This window comes from Musca autumnalis, unplaced genomic scaffold (assembly GCF_047663935.1).
Source record: "Musca autumnalis isolate F117 unplaced genomic scaffold, ASM4766393v1 scaffold_1, whole genome shotgun sequence".
In the NCBI taxonomy this organism is placed as follows: Eukaryota; Metazoa; Arthropoda; class Insecta; order Diptera; family Muscidae; genus Musca; species Musca autumnalis.
The window spans coordinates 164,715,311-164,731,094 of record NW_027411644.1 but is presented as its reverse complement, the minus strand read 5'-3'; the positions used below and the strand labels follow the sequence as shown (position 1 = coordinate 164,731,094).

The 15,784-nt window shown below is 33.4% G+C and overlaps 2 protein-coding genes across 14 annotated transcripts in view; both read left to right on the top strand.

The window, feature by feature from the left end:
• Nucleotides 1-15,784, top strand: part of cpx (synaptic transmission protein complexin) — a 1,026,747-nt gene that overhangs the window by 178,457 nt on the left and 832,506 nt on the right. For 12 of the 13 annotated variants that reach the window (XM_073958837.1, XM_073958849.1, XM_073958845.1 and 9 more), the window contains exon 2: nucleotides 4,996-5,337. The exons of the other annotated variant lie outside the window; for it this stretch is intronic. The gene's annotated coding sequence lies outside the window, so the exon portion shown is untranslated. The remainder of the gene's footprint in view (nucleotides 1-4,995; nucleotides 5,338-15,784) is intronic. 13 annotated transcript variants of the gene reach the window in all.
• LOC141389178 (lamin-C-like) overlaps nucleotides 1-15,784 on the top strand; it is a 120,995-nt gene that overhangs the window by 47,020 nt on the left and 58,191 nt on the right. The window lies entirely within an intron of this gene.

Below are 15,784 nucleotides of genomic sequence, written 5' to 3'. Positions count from 1 at the left end.
CCATGAGAATACTCGATGCTTAAAGAGTTCAGGTTTTCAATAAAAAAAATCATCATTTCAAAAACTGAAAAGCCAATTGATAATTCCCTTCGCCGGGATGAAATCATGATATTGGTAGCGATCAGTAAATTTTGCAAGCTGTCAGTGCGTTTTGTAAACATTTTTCTCTGCAAAGAGGAAAGTGATGAAGTTAAGCCAATGGGGGAAACTCCAGACTTAGCAATCATATGATTGAATCTTCAACTAAAACAAAAAACAGCGAAGGCACGCGCAAAACGGAATTTTGTAAATAAAATTCCAACGACATACTCACAGGTAACTGTGTTGATGTTAATTCAACTTAACAGAAATCGATGATTTCTTAGTTGAATCGTGCTGTCAGCTTGCAAATATTTTGTTCTGGTGTTTTTTGGGAAAGCCGAAAAGTGAGCATCATTCTCATTAACATGAGAATACTCGATGCTTAAAGAGTTCAGGTTTTCACTAAAAAAATCATCATTTCAAAAACTGAAAAGCCAATTGATAATTCCCTTCGCCGGGATGAAATCATGATATTGGTAGCGATCAGTAAATTTTGCAAGCTGTCAGTGCGTTTTGTAAACATTTTTCTCTGCAAAGAGGAAAGTGATGAAGTTAAGCCAATGGGGGAAACTCCAGACTTAGCAATCATATGATTGAATCTTCAACTAAAACAAAACAAACAATAATAAATAATAATTATACAATTCTAGCTTCACCCAACACTAAATTTAGTACCATTTTGTATTTTTCGTATTTAAAATACAACTCAATAATTCAGCCCTTAGCGACCTCCATACCTAGTTACAGAATTTGTATGCATTTAAAAAACTCCTCAGCTAAACACCAACATAGACCCTAATCCAAAAAATTTGAAACTCCAGCTATATCCCTTTATGCAACATCAAAACGGTACCAAAGTTAGTACTTACAATAGGTATAAGTTTCAAAAATTACGTCCTTATATCCTAAACTATATCCCAATCGCGATACTCATTAACAGCTCTATCTGTTCTCCAAAAAACAATCGTAGTAATATTTAGTACTTGTCGTATACACAAGAACGAATTTGCAAAACCTCCTCTTTATTTATCTCCACTCTAAATGCCAACTGCTTAGCTATCCTAATAACGAATTTCACAATTTCAACAACCACATCCATATCTCAACCATACACACAAACAGCGACTATAATACCAAATTTCAGAATTCCACCTCTATTCATATACTAAATTTAGTACCATGTAATACTTTTCGTACGAAAGTACGAATTTTAATAACTATTTCAATTGTCCACTCCACGAGTAATCTTAATTCTATATTTCAGGATTTTAGTTCAATGCTTTAACCAGATCGAAATTTATCACATTTAGTACTTTTTGTAAAAATAAGTACGAATCTCCAAATTTCAGGATTCCTCCAAATTGTACTAAATTTAGTACCATTTAGTGCTTTTCGTACAATCCTCCACGCAACAGTAATCATAATTCCAAATTTCACGATTCAAGCTCTATACATTCACCAAAATCCAAATTGTACCAAATTTAGTACCAGTTGGTACACATAAGTACGAATTTCCAATACAACCTTCATATCACAAGCCTCCACTTCAACAGTAATCTTAATTCCAAATTTCACTTTTCGTACACTTAAGTACGAAATTTATAAAACTATATCAATACTCCTTCACTCTAACAGTAATCTTAAATCTAAATTTCAGGATCCTAGCTGTATCCGTTCATCCAAAACCAAATTGTACCAAATTTAGTACCATTTAGTAGTTTTCGTACGCAATAAGCACGAATTTCAAAAACTACCTCAATCCTATACTCCTACAGCAATCATATTTCAAAATTTCATAAATCCATCTCTATCCGTTCAATCAAATCCAAAAAGTACTAAATTTAGTACCTTTTAAGTACGAACTTCCAAAAATACTTCCATATCTTAACTCTACACTCCATCAGTAATCTTAAGTCTAAATTTCAGGATCCTAGCTCTATCCGTTTATCCAAAACCAAATTGTACCAAATTTAGTACCATTTAGTAGTTTTCGTACACATAAGTACGAATTTCCAAAACCACCTCCATATCTCAATCCTAAACTTCAACAGTAATCATTATTCCAAATTTTGGGCTTCCAGCTCTATGCAAATTGTACCAAATTTAGTACACTTTAGTACTTTTCGTACACATAAATACGAATTTCGAAAGCTACCTCAATATATCAATCCTGCACTTCAAAAGTAACCTTACTTCCCAATTTCTGGTTTCCAGCTCTATCCGCACACCCAAATTCAAATTGTACCAAATTTAGTACCATTTAGTACTTTTCGTACACATGAGTACGAATTTCCAAAACCACCTTCATATCTCAATCCTATTTTCAACAGTAATCTTAATTCCAAAATTCAAGTTTCCAGCTTTATCCGTTCACCCAAATCCACTTAAGTACTTTTCGTGCATATACATAAGTACGAATTTCCTTTCATAAACACCACTTCCCAACCTTGATTTCCATACTAAATTTCAAGATTCTAGCTATAGCCCTTCAAAATATACAATTGGTACTACATTTTATAACTTTCAGTACTTTTCGTACACTTATAGGTTGAAATTCCAAAGACCCATTGGTACATGTTTCTAACTCTCCATCAGTGACCCTCATGCAAAATTTCAGAATTCTAGCTTCTACCACATTTAGTACCTTTCGTACCTTTCTAGTTCGAATTTTCAAAAACCAAGCCTTATCTCACCCCTAAACACTAACAGCAACCCACAATCAAAACTTCAAGTTTCTAGCTTCAGCCGTTTCGTCTGGGCGATGATCTGTCAGTCACTCACTCACTTACTCACTCACTTACAAAGCTCTTTTATATGTTAAGATAAGGTAAATTTTTGTAGTTGACTGTTTGCTTCAATTTTGATCGGTTTGATATTTGTAGACCAAAATCCGGGAAAAAATTATAACGGAAATTTGACATTGACGTTTTTCACCTTGAAGATGATATCAAAACGTTGACCGATATAGCCCATTTGCAATACCGAACATCCTAGGAGTAATAGAAACTTCTATACCAAATTACAAAGCTCTATCTTGAAAATTGCGAGCTGTATCTTGATTTCAACAGACAGACGGACGTGGTTATATCGACTAAGAATTTTACCCTGATCAGGAACATACAAACCGATGAATATTTCGACTTGTTACAAACGGAATGGCAAATTTAATTAAACCCTCCATATTATGGTGGAGGGTAAAATAATTTCATCCTTAAATATATAAATTTGTTATCTAATTTTCTTAAGAAAATAGTATACCTAGACATATGGTTTATTTGGAAACTCAAAGTAAAATTTTGCGTAGAATTGTTCGTATTTTGACACTTTTCACCTAGAGCCTAGTTTCATAGTACTTTTACGTATAAATTCGAAAAAAGAAGGAAACAAATTTCATCAACAAAATTGGGAAATATTTTCATGTTTTTTTTCAGCAAAATTCATATATGTATATTATGTAAATAGACTTTTCATTTCTTTGGTGACCCATAGTGAAAATTGCCGAAGAATATTTTTGTTTTTGACGTCATCTCTCTAAAATGGAATTTTGTGGGACTTTTTGAATAAACTCAAATAAAGTCAGGCTTTGTGACCTGTAGTGGGAAACATGTAGAAAAATTCAACTTTAGGACATGTTTATATTATAGCCTTTTGCAGGGTTTACCTTCTCTATAAAGATTTATTTGAAATATAAGCCATGGAATTGACATTTGAAACCCAGTGGGTTTATTAAATATTAAAAATCGTAGTTAAAACTACGTTTACATACATATAACTATATTTACTTTATTTTTTATTTATTCCGATGGTTTGTCCAATCCATTGGATATACGTATAAATTCTCAAAACCCGGCAAGTTCTAATGTAAACATGGTGTAATATTCGACAAATTGGTTGAATTGTTTGAAACGGAAGATTTAAAATCCTAACATTTAATATGTATATTTTGAACATGAATATTTAAATTGTGTATATTGATATGTTATATCAGAATTACGTATTATCACGGTCGTCATATTCCGTGATATTTTTCTTTCTTTTAATGTGATGCTAATCGAAACCACCAACTGTTACGGATTATACATCCTTCAAAATGTTTTGTTCGTACTGAAAATAGTCATTATTTTCTCGCATTTTTCCCGCAATTTCATACATTATTTTATAAAAGGTATCCATTTCTAATTTGTCATAAATTTCCTATTATTTAGATTGAAAGGATCCTCCATATGTCGCCGAATTTTCTTTTTTATGCGTAAAGAAATGTATTTCAGCTTATCTTTTTATTTGCCATGAAATATATTCCAAAATCATTTCTAAAAAAATTGATTTTCATTGATTTTTTTGTTTAAAATATGAAAATTCTTTTATATCGGTAGACTTAACGACTCCTTTTTTTTTCGTCGGTAACTGACCGATGATTTTCGATGAGTACCGACATAAAAATCGGTAAAATTTGTATACAGAATAGCACTTACCGACAAATATCGTTAACTATCGACATTTGTCGTTAATTCCATCGGTAGAGAGTTACAGAATCGCACTACTGTAGTAAAATTTTATTACGTACAAATTTGTAGAACATTTGGAATTGATGTGATCACATTTTAAATGAGTTTTGGCACAGTGTAATTAAAGATTAATTTTGTTTTAAACATTTCTATTTCAGAATGCTTACATTAATATTTTCTCTGTAACATTTAGATATGAACGAGTATAGCAACGAATATTGAGATTTCCTGGGAAAACTCGTGCAAAGTATGAAGTAGAACAATTAAAACATATCACTATCGATTTCTTGTCTTTACACTCACTCCACTCAAAACTTTTATTGTTATAACTCTCATGTCTATAATTATATTTTATGTGTGTCGTCCACCTTAATAACCTAGTCCTTAAATTTATTTATTCTCATTGCAGTTTTCTTCATTAATTAAAACTATCTCTCTCTGTCGCTGTTGTCTAAGTACACACTCCATAACAACGCTTGTCTTACTTCCATTTTCACAAACAATTAAACAGTTGCGCTTTTCTAGAGAAATATAAAAGCTAAGTGAACTCTCCAACGAATTATTCTTGTGCACTACTCTTCGCCGTAGACGTTTTCTTCTTTTCTTGAAGAAAATAACAACAAGTACATTAAATCACTTAAGTAGACCAAGTTTAAACTTAATCACTCTAACACGAAGGCAAAAAGTTGAACATTTCGCTTGGAAAACCAAAAAGGCAAAACAAACTACTGTCTTCGAACTTAATATTAAGGTAAGTTTATGTTTGTGTAATTATTTTCCACTAAATAAGTTTAGGTACACATGATGTGAATCTTTTAGAAATAAGATGAAGTTCATTGTCAGCAATTTGTGCTGAAGAATCATTGTTGTGTCTTAGGAATATTTTGTAAGCAAATTGTCTTTTTATGCCCTCAGCATAATGGCTAAAGATTGTATACTTTGATATGAGACAAATGTCATGACCAAAACCAATACAGATTTTTTAAACTCGAGTCTAATACGGATTTACGGACATGGTCTAAACATTGTTCATCTTAATATGTCCACACAAAAATTATGAACGGATCGTCATGAAATGGGGTTCTTCGTCCCATTGACAACGCGAAGAACGTCTGTCCTTTTATCGGTGTTCACGCCTGTTATTTCGGCTGCAAACATCATCTCAGGTTAAGCACATCTAACATATTCTGGAGTCCTTCTCGGTTCCAAAATTTGACAAAAAAAAAAAAAAAAAACTTAAACACATACGAGGGCGGTTCGAAAACTTCTTAGCCTAGCACAAAAAGCGCGGTATAAACAGAAAAAAATTAAGTGTTTTGGAAACTTCCATCTCTGTTATGAACACATTTTAAATTTTGTTTAGATCTGGCAACTCCTTCATATAGAAAGAGGAGTTCAAAAAAGACGGATCCGCAATTTTTTTACAATGGAAAAATTAGAAATGCGTGCTGTCATTAAATAATTACATAAAAAAGGTTTATGGGGACAAGAAATTCATAATGATATGGGGAATGTGTTAGGTGAAAGTGCTCCTTCATATGCAACAGTAAAAAATTGGGTAGCTGAATTTAATCGTGGTCGCACAAGCATTAGAGATGAACCACGTAGTGGACGTCCAAAAACAGCAACAACAACAGAAATTGTAGCCAAAGTGCATGATATGGTATTAAATGATCGACGAATAAAAGTGCGTGAAATTGCTAATATCATGGGCATCTCAAATGATCAAGTCCATTTAATTTTGCATGAAGAACTAAAGATGAAAAAGCTTTCTGCAAGATGGGTGCCGCATTTGTTAATAGTCGATCAAAAAAGCATTAGAATGAACATTTCTCAAGCTTGTTTGGATCGTTTTAAGCGAAATAAAATGGATTTTAAGCGTCGTTTCATAACTGTTGATGAGACATGGATCCACCACTATACTTCAGAGACAAAATAACAATCCAAACAATGGACTGACGCTGGAGGAAGTGCCCCAAAGAAGGCAAAAACAATTCAATCGGCTGGTAAGGTTATGGCAACGGTTTTTTGGGGCTTCAAAGGTATTTTATTGATTGACTATCTGCAAAAGGGTAAAACAATAAATTCAGAGTGCTATTGCAACCTTTTGGATCAATTAAATGTACAAATTCCAGAAAAACGTCCTGGCTTACAACACAAAAAAAAATTATTTTTCATAAAGACAACGAACCAGCGCACAAGAGTGTTGTAACAATGGCTACAATCAACGAATTAAAGTACGAGTTGCTTGACCACCCACCTTATTCTCCTGATTTAGCTCCCAGTGACTTTTACTTGTTCCCAAATCTAAAAAAAATCCTTGCTGGCAAGCGTTTTACCTCAAATGAAGATGCAATTACAGTTGTAAACCACTATTTTGAAGACCTTGAGGAAAACTATTTTAATCAAGGGATAGAATTGCTAGAAAAGTGTTGGACTAAATGTATTGAAGTTTCAGGAGATTATATTGACAAATAAAAATATTTTTGAAAAACTAACTATTCTCTTTCATTGATAGGCTAAAAAGTTTCCGAAGCGCCCTCGTAAAATGGGGCAATACTGGTTCATCGGGGAACATCGGTTCATGGAGACTACACCATTTTCACATGTAATTCGAATAATTTCAGTTGTAATTCGAAACATTTCACTTGTAATTTGAGAATTCCAATTGAATTTCGAATTATTTCATTTGTAATTTGGAATTCGAATTATTTCATTTGTAATTTGAGAATTCCATTTGATATTCGAATTATTTCATTTGTAATTTGAATTTTTTCATTTGTAATTCGAATTATTTCATTTGTAATTCGAATTGTTCAATTTGTAATTGAATTGTAATTGAATTTTCTTCATTTGAAACTCCAAATGAAAAAATTTGATTTACAAATAGGATAATTCAAATTACAAATGGAAAAATTCGAATTACAAATTAAATAATTCGAATTACAAATTAAATAATTCAAATTACAAATGAAATAATTCGAATTACAAATGAAATTATCAAATTAAAAATGAAATAATTCGAAATTCAATTGGAATTCTCAAATTACAAGTGAAATGTTTCAAATGAAATAATCAATTTACAACTGAAATTCTTCGAATTACATGTGAAAATAATGTAGACTATGGATATACATATGTACCCAGCAAAAAGTTTGCCACCCAAGAAGCAGTTAAATCATATGTACAAGTGATTTGGAAGTGCATCAAATTATGCATTTTCACTCATGATTTTTACAAGAGCGTGACTACTGAAAGATGCACTCCATTGCACTGCATTTTAACTGACCCTTTGGCACTGCATTTAAACTCAACCTTTGGGGGTAGAATAGGATGCAGTCCAAAGCACGTGTTTTGATACATTCTGCGGAATGTGTGCAAGCCATTACAAAATATCCCAGAACAAATAAAATGCATTTATTATTTGTGTAAAACAAAAATATTAAGAACTTTATTACATTAACACAAATTATGAAAATTCTCCATTCGCTCTCCATTTAATCCAAGCTGAACTGTTCTTGCTTCATCTGCTAAATGGGTTTGATATTGTCTTCCCATCACCAGTTAAGATTTCGACATGTACTCCAACAGCACTCCATTGGGAAATTTTCTTACCGAAAACACGTTCGCAAATAAAATATTTTTTTATTTTATATTAACAAATTTTTGGAAATGTTAACACGCTTTTCTCTTCTTGGAAAATGTATGCCGCTGCCTGTAGAGATGTATAAACTGATTTATGTACTTGTAGGGATCTCTAACAACTACTAATAAAATGTAGCGAACGGAGTGCCTTTTTCACGGCTCCGTTTGGACTGCATCCGGATGCTGTTAAATTGTGAGGAATTGGAGTGGCTTTTTCACGACTCCGTTGAACTGCATCCGGATGTTGTTAAAATGTGACAAGTGGATGTGATTCTTTTGATTGCATCCAAATGCAGTTAAAATGTGAGGAATGGAGGGCCTTTTTCACGACTCCGTTTGAACTGCATCAAAACATTCCGTGAAAGAACTAGTCCACATTGAACTACTTCCAATTTATTTTGCTGTGTATATTTATAGGTTTTTGTGATACTTACTTTTTGTATGTAAGTCAAGCTTAATCTCATATTTGTTGTTTTCAAATTTAAAAACAACAAGTTTAAAGTGGAAGTTAAAATTGATTACTTTAGGGGATGTCGTCCAACGCCACTTGGACTCATGAGTTCTCTTAATTCTTTGTATTGAAACAATTATATGACGACTCGAGCTTAAAAATAAGTGTGACTGATGAATTCGTTTAAATGCGAATTCAACCGAAACACCTAAAAACTCTCGTAGCCGCTTATGATAAGTTTTGCTACACAAAATACCAATTATCATTCAATTTGGTAGAAAAATGTGACAAAAAGCTCAAATCGGACCGTACCCTTATACATATATTAGCTAAATACCAATTTTCAGTCATGTTGGTTGCAAAATGAGACTAAAACTTTCCGAATAACGAACATCGGGCGTACCGTTCTATGGGGCCGTATCAAAACGTCTACATTTAACAAGAAATACCAAATTTCAGCCATTTCTGTGGGATACTGAAGCCATAAACCACAAAATACGGAGAATCGGGAGGTACCGTACTACACACAGAGAAGAGATATTGTTGGAATAATCATATTCTAAGAACAAAATAGTGTATTTTAAAAATCTGAAAATATATATTGTTGTTTCAACCATATATTTTTATTAGGAAACATGATGACACAAAATATATTGTTGGGCCAATAATACATATTTTAAGAATTTTAAAATACACTTTTTTGTTCTTAGAATATGATTGTTCCAACCATATTTTTTCTCTGCGTGTATGGTGGCTATATGAAGCCGCGGACCAATACCGAAAATTTCAGCCAATTCGGTTGGATATTAAGCTGCAATATACTCAAATTCGAGAAGTTCCCTTCAATGGAGGCTATATGGATATGTAGACCCATGCTGATAATTCTTTAAATACAAAACGCTAAAACCTTAAAAATACTGAAAATCGGGAGCGACTGTTCTATGGGAACTATATGTGGATGTGTACCTATACTCATACATTTCGTGGGGGGCTATGTGAAGACGTGGGCCAATACCGAAAAACTTCTGATGGGAGTTATGTCACGGCACCGATATTGACGCCACAACCTTTAAAATACAGGGCCGACTAATGATACCCTACAAATTGTCAAATTCTCCAAATTTCAGTCTAATTTTATGTTTGTTGAGTCAAATATATGAAATCGGTCGAACATATATATGTGAGCTATATTCAAAACTGAACCGATTTCATTATAATTTGACAAACTTTTTTCTAGTGCGAATTCGCTGACATTTTCCATTTTGCTTTAAAATTGGATAGAATTTGCGTGTTGGGTAACTTAATTACCTCAACATATATATGGGAGCTATACCCAAATCTTAACCAATTCTTACTAACTTAAATAGAGTTCGTCCTTTGGCCAAAAAGAACGACCTTCCCCGATTTTCATGCGAATCGGACAATAAATGTGACCTGTACATTGTTCATAAAAGTACATGGACAGAAAGACGACGGACGGACATACGGACATGTGTAAATACACTTAGAAAATGGTTATATGTATATCTCTAAGAAGAAGTACACAGAGGGAAACAAGTAAGAAAAGTCTATAGTCGGACGGAGCCGACCATGGGATACCCTATACCACTATCTCTGGACAATCGCTCTCCACGGAACTTTTTTGCAATGATTGTGAAAATTTAATTATCAAATATCAGATATGTACTCGTAATGTATAATACTTATGACCAAAACCAAAAAGTTATCTATCATGACAAAGACATTTTTGTAGCAGGAAAGGAAAATTTAGTTCACACAAACTAAAATGTAATGAAACCCACTTATGTAGTACTACTACTTCCGTTTTTAACCGCTACGTTATTGAAGTTTTTACCAATTTCACAGAAAAGTTTCAGTCCATTTAACCCGCTAAGTATTATCTGATCTTCACGTTGGTTTGTACGCTTCTTCGTCATCAAAAACTCAAACTTTATTAAGAATTTTGCAGGTTATTATTTTGACCTACAGAGCCGCTACAAAATTGGTTAAAATTTAGTTTTTGGTCCATTTCATCCCCTGAATATTTCACGATCATCACCAAAAACTAATCATTTCTATTCTGGCCCGAACCCAACCTCCTTAAAAAATTCGTTACAATCGGTCCATAATTGCGGCCTTAAGATTGTTTACAATTTTTATTGGACGGACACACATCGCTAAATCGCTTTATCTCGTCGAGATATGAATTTTGGCATACCAAATAGGACGAATATTTCGTGGTGTTACATAAACTTTTGGAGAGACAATATGTAGCATGGGATAAAAATGTGGTTCTCTACACAGAACCCATTATATATTGGGCAGTTGGCCCGTTATCTAGCAAACACTTTATTGCAATTTACATCAGAGGAAAGGTCAGTAGTTTTTTCCATATGTAGGCTACTTTGCGAAATATATATGTCCTCAAGGAATTAAAATATCGACCAAAAATAACATTTTTATATTTTTCATACAAAAGTAATGGTCCATTTCACCCGCTAAAGAATATCAGATCATCATTCAAAATTGTAGGCATCTTTTTCGACCTATACTCTTACCCGGTGCAAAATTTCGTGACTATTGATGTATAATTGCGACTTCTAGCGAGTTTATTATTACACTACAAACAAATAACGGAATATATTAGGCTGTAACTCTGTTATCTGATCATGCACACCAACATAATTGGCATCAATTGAAAGGTCAAGCGTTCCACTTTCAAGTATATCTCACTTGTCCGGAATGTCACTTCCAGGAATTAAGATATAAGCTGTATATTAAAAATTTTCACAATTTTCACACAAAAGTTTTGGTCCATTTAACCCTCTAAATATTATCCGATCGCCATCTCAAATTGCAAGCTTCTCCTTTGTGATATACTCTTACCTTATTTAAAATTACGCGATGATCGGACTATTATTGAGACCTACAGAGCCGCTAGAAAATTGGATAAATATTATGTTTTTGGTCCATTTCATCCGCTAAATATTTCACGATCATCACCAATAATAATAGGGATCTATTCTGATCTGAACCCGACCTCCATACAAAATTTCGTGACGATCGGTCCATAATTGCGGCCTGGAGCGTGTTTACAATTTATAATGGACAGACGGACGGACGGACACACATCTCAAAATCGTTTTATCTCGTCGAGATATGAAGATTGGTATACCACATTGGGGGTCTCCGACGAATATTTCGCGGTGTTACATGAATTTTTACCAAAACAAACTTATAATACCCTTTTCCACATTGTGGTATAGGGTATAAAAAGTCAATTCAAAATCAACACCGTATGAGCACAGAAGTTCTTTTTTGTATGGGTCTATTTCGTTTCCTTTTGCATGTTACAAACTAATTGACTAAGACATAATAATACAGTGTGGGGTAGGGTATAAATGAGGCGCTCAGCGCCAAAACGGCCTAACCCACATGCCAAAAAAAAAAACAAACAGACTGTAAAGATCTAACCAGAACCTTTTGAAATAACTACTAAAAAATTCCATATTGCATTGAATAATACTAGGTAAATACAACCTTCTAAAATAATGCAATATGGAATTTTTTAGAATTTATTTCACAAGGCTTCAGTTAAATCATTAGTCAGTTTGACTTTTTTGGGCATGTGAGTTAGTCCGTTTTGGCGCTGAGCGCCTCAAATTTAAAAACGAGGACCAATATAGCCTATTTCCTATACCAAACATCCTAAGAGTAATAGAAACTTCTGTACCAAATTTTAAAGTTCAATCTTACATTTTGTGATCTGTATCTTGATTTTAACAGACAACATAACATGTTTGTTTAAAGGGAAGTGAACATTTTACAACATTTTTGTGTACGGGAACGCTTTTTCGGGTAAAATGTGTAAAAATGCTAAAAATTTTAAAAACTTTTTAGTTCTGGACAAAGCTATGCATATGCATTCCCGTAGGGACAAGAGAGATTTCACTCATATCAATCGTGCATCCTGATTCATATTCGTTCAATGATATGGGACCAAGTTTTTATTGTCGTGTTCGAACGGCCTGTCTATCCAAGTTTTACACTGCTGAAATACCTATTAAATTTCGCCAATATTACAATGATGGGTATTTCTTGCCACCGTTGAAAAGTTTGAATTGGTCTGGACGAACCCGGGTTAGAAATTCGCAATCATTTGGTAAAACTACAAAAACTTTTTACTAAAGACAACGACATGTTGTTCCCGTTATCGCCGTTATAAAGGATATTTCTAGTCTTTAAAGTGTTTTATTTAAGTTGCTGTGGTGTCTGTTTAGTTCAAATCTAGTAACTCATGCTCCACACAGTTGTAGTTAACCAATCGAAATAAAACTTTGCACACTCTTCAGATTTGGATGACAATGCATGAACATGAAACCAAAACCAATATGTGTCCATTTTTTCCTATAGCTCCCATTTTTAACCCGAATTGGATATCATTTGGTATTTGGAATTCCCAATGGTACAGAAACTTCCCCATCAAAAATTTTGAACATAGGTCTAGGGTTTGGTATAACCCCCATATAACGGTACCACCGGATTTCTGGCATTTGTATACCCACCACCATAGTATGGAGGGTATATCAAATTTGTTTTTCTGTTTGTAACACATCGAACTAATCATTTGCGACCATATAAAGTATATATCGACCTTTTTGTAGAAAATTAACTTATGTTGAAACTGAGGTATGGGGTACTGTAACTCGCGAACAGTTGTACTATACCATAACTTTTGAACGCATTTCGGTAAAATAAACTGTTTTAGCCCGATTCACCGATGGGTTTCTTAAAATAATAATTTGAGCGGAAGCTTTGGTCCTTTTAATGTAAAAAAATAGGAAAAAAATCGTTGAAGGAAAAGAGTTTTTTTAAGTCAATTTTCAATTAGCGGCTTTACAATACAATGTAGAGTATAATGTTTAAAGAAGAAGTTAAAGAATACACTTCAGAGATGAAGTTTCTAATGTATGATTTTTTAATATAACCAATGCATCAATCTCAAACGGATGCTGACATTTTGAAGACTGAAAAATTGGGTTTTTTGAATTTTTGCTATAATCGGGACGCGCAACTGTACTCGTTTAAAAACTGATTATGAGATTGTAGTACTCGCAATTACGCATTTTTTGATGTATAACTCGGGCATGTAGCCTTCAAGGGTTCACAACAACCTTAGCTTAAAGTCGAAATTTTTGTGCGTAAATTTTTCTAAAAAACCAGTTTTTTGGATTCAAAATTTACAAATGCCATTCGATTTCAGTGGAAACCCGCGTGAATTTAGTTTTTTCACGTTCTGAATCTAATAAGCCTTTGCGCGTCTAAATCCATCCACTAGATCGACGGATATGATACCCCTCAAATTTCGAAAATCTGCAAAAAATGTTTTTGAAAATATCGCGTATTTAAACGTGTTTTAGATGTGTTATTCCTACTTAGATAAATAGAGCGATACGCATATTTAAAATGTGCGAAAACAGATATTGAAAAACGTTCGCGAATCCGGAGATATAATAAAATTGTTCTAAAAACTGAGTGCGATGCTACATCCACGGTTCTTGATGGATCGCATTGAAATGACATAGGATGATGTATTTTTTAATGGTGATCATTGAAATCGGATGCGCATAAAATGCAAATGTACTTCGTGGAAATTATGGGCATTTTACTGTTTTTTGCACCCTAACATGCAACCGATGCTACATCGTGGTCGCCAAATGGAATTTCACAAAGTGTATATCACATAAGAGGGATTGATTCGCTGTTTTGGAAAATCGGATGCGCATCTTGTGATTTTAACTACTACGCGGTTTCTATGCGTTTCAAGTTTTGTAATATTTACTTTAACTTCATTTTAAGGTTAAGCCACAATTGGAATTTCTTGTGATTTAATATAATGTTCTAAAAATATTCGCCAATAGGAAAACTATAAACGAAAAATTTGTTGCAACGGAATATCTTCATTATTGCGTGAAATTTTGACGAAAATGACGAAGAACTCAAACATTTTTTCTTCAACCTTTCCTATAAAACCATCAAAAAATAAAATTAGAATAACATGGTTTTTGTTTTTTTCGTCATATTTTCGTTGTATTTTTGCAAATAACACGAATATTTTAGCTCCAAACTTCACGACTTAGGTTTCATTTTATTCCTCACAATGTCTGGATGCTGCTATAATTTTTTTATATATTTTTTTTTGTAAGTATAAGCGCTATTGTTTCAAAAATATGTTTGTAAATACGTGAAATTATTTAACAAATTTAATTTTTCGCGAATCCATTGAAACTTTTCGAATTTTTTTTGCATCATCGCAAAGGGTGCGAATTCAGTTAACGCAAATAGGATATAACAGCTTACTACATTAAGCCGCGATTTTTTTAGAATTTTTTCTAATTAGCATAATTAAAACGGTCATATCTTTTGCGCGCAACGATCAAAGTTGGTAACGAAAACAGATTTGGAATGACGATTTTTTTCTTAATCTATGTACCAAAAATCATTGATGTAGTATCAAAATTTGTTTTTGATTTTTTTGAAATGGAAAAGACGTTTTTAAACATTTTTGTCGATATGTATATTCTTGATCAGGATAAAATTCTAAGATGATCTAGCCATGTCCGTCCATCTGTCCGCCTAATGTAATCAGTCTAGCGTTCGCAATAATTGAGTTAGAGCGCTGTATTTTTGTATCCGAGTGTCTTTTTTCTATAGGCAGATCAAGTTCGAAGATGGGCTATATCGGACCACTTTTTGGTATAGCCCACATATAACGGTACCGCCCGATTTTCGGAATTTTGTGGATTTTAGCCACATTTTTTAAGGAACTACCTGTAATTTCACGTTAAAACCGTCCACATAGGTCCATGTTTTGGTATAGCCCCCATATAACGGTACCTCTCAATTTTCGGTATTTTGAAGACTTTAGCTGCAATTTTTGACCGAACTACCTTTAATTTGAATGTTGAGGTTCCTAGTAATCACAAAACATCTCCACCTAAAACTGTCGACATAGGTCCATGTTTTGGTAGAGCCCCATATAATGGTACCTCCCGAGTTTTGGTATTTTGTGGATTGTACCTAAAATTTTTCGCCGAACTAA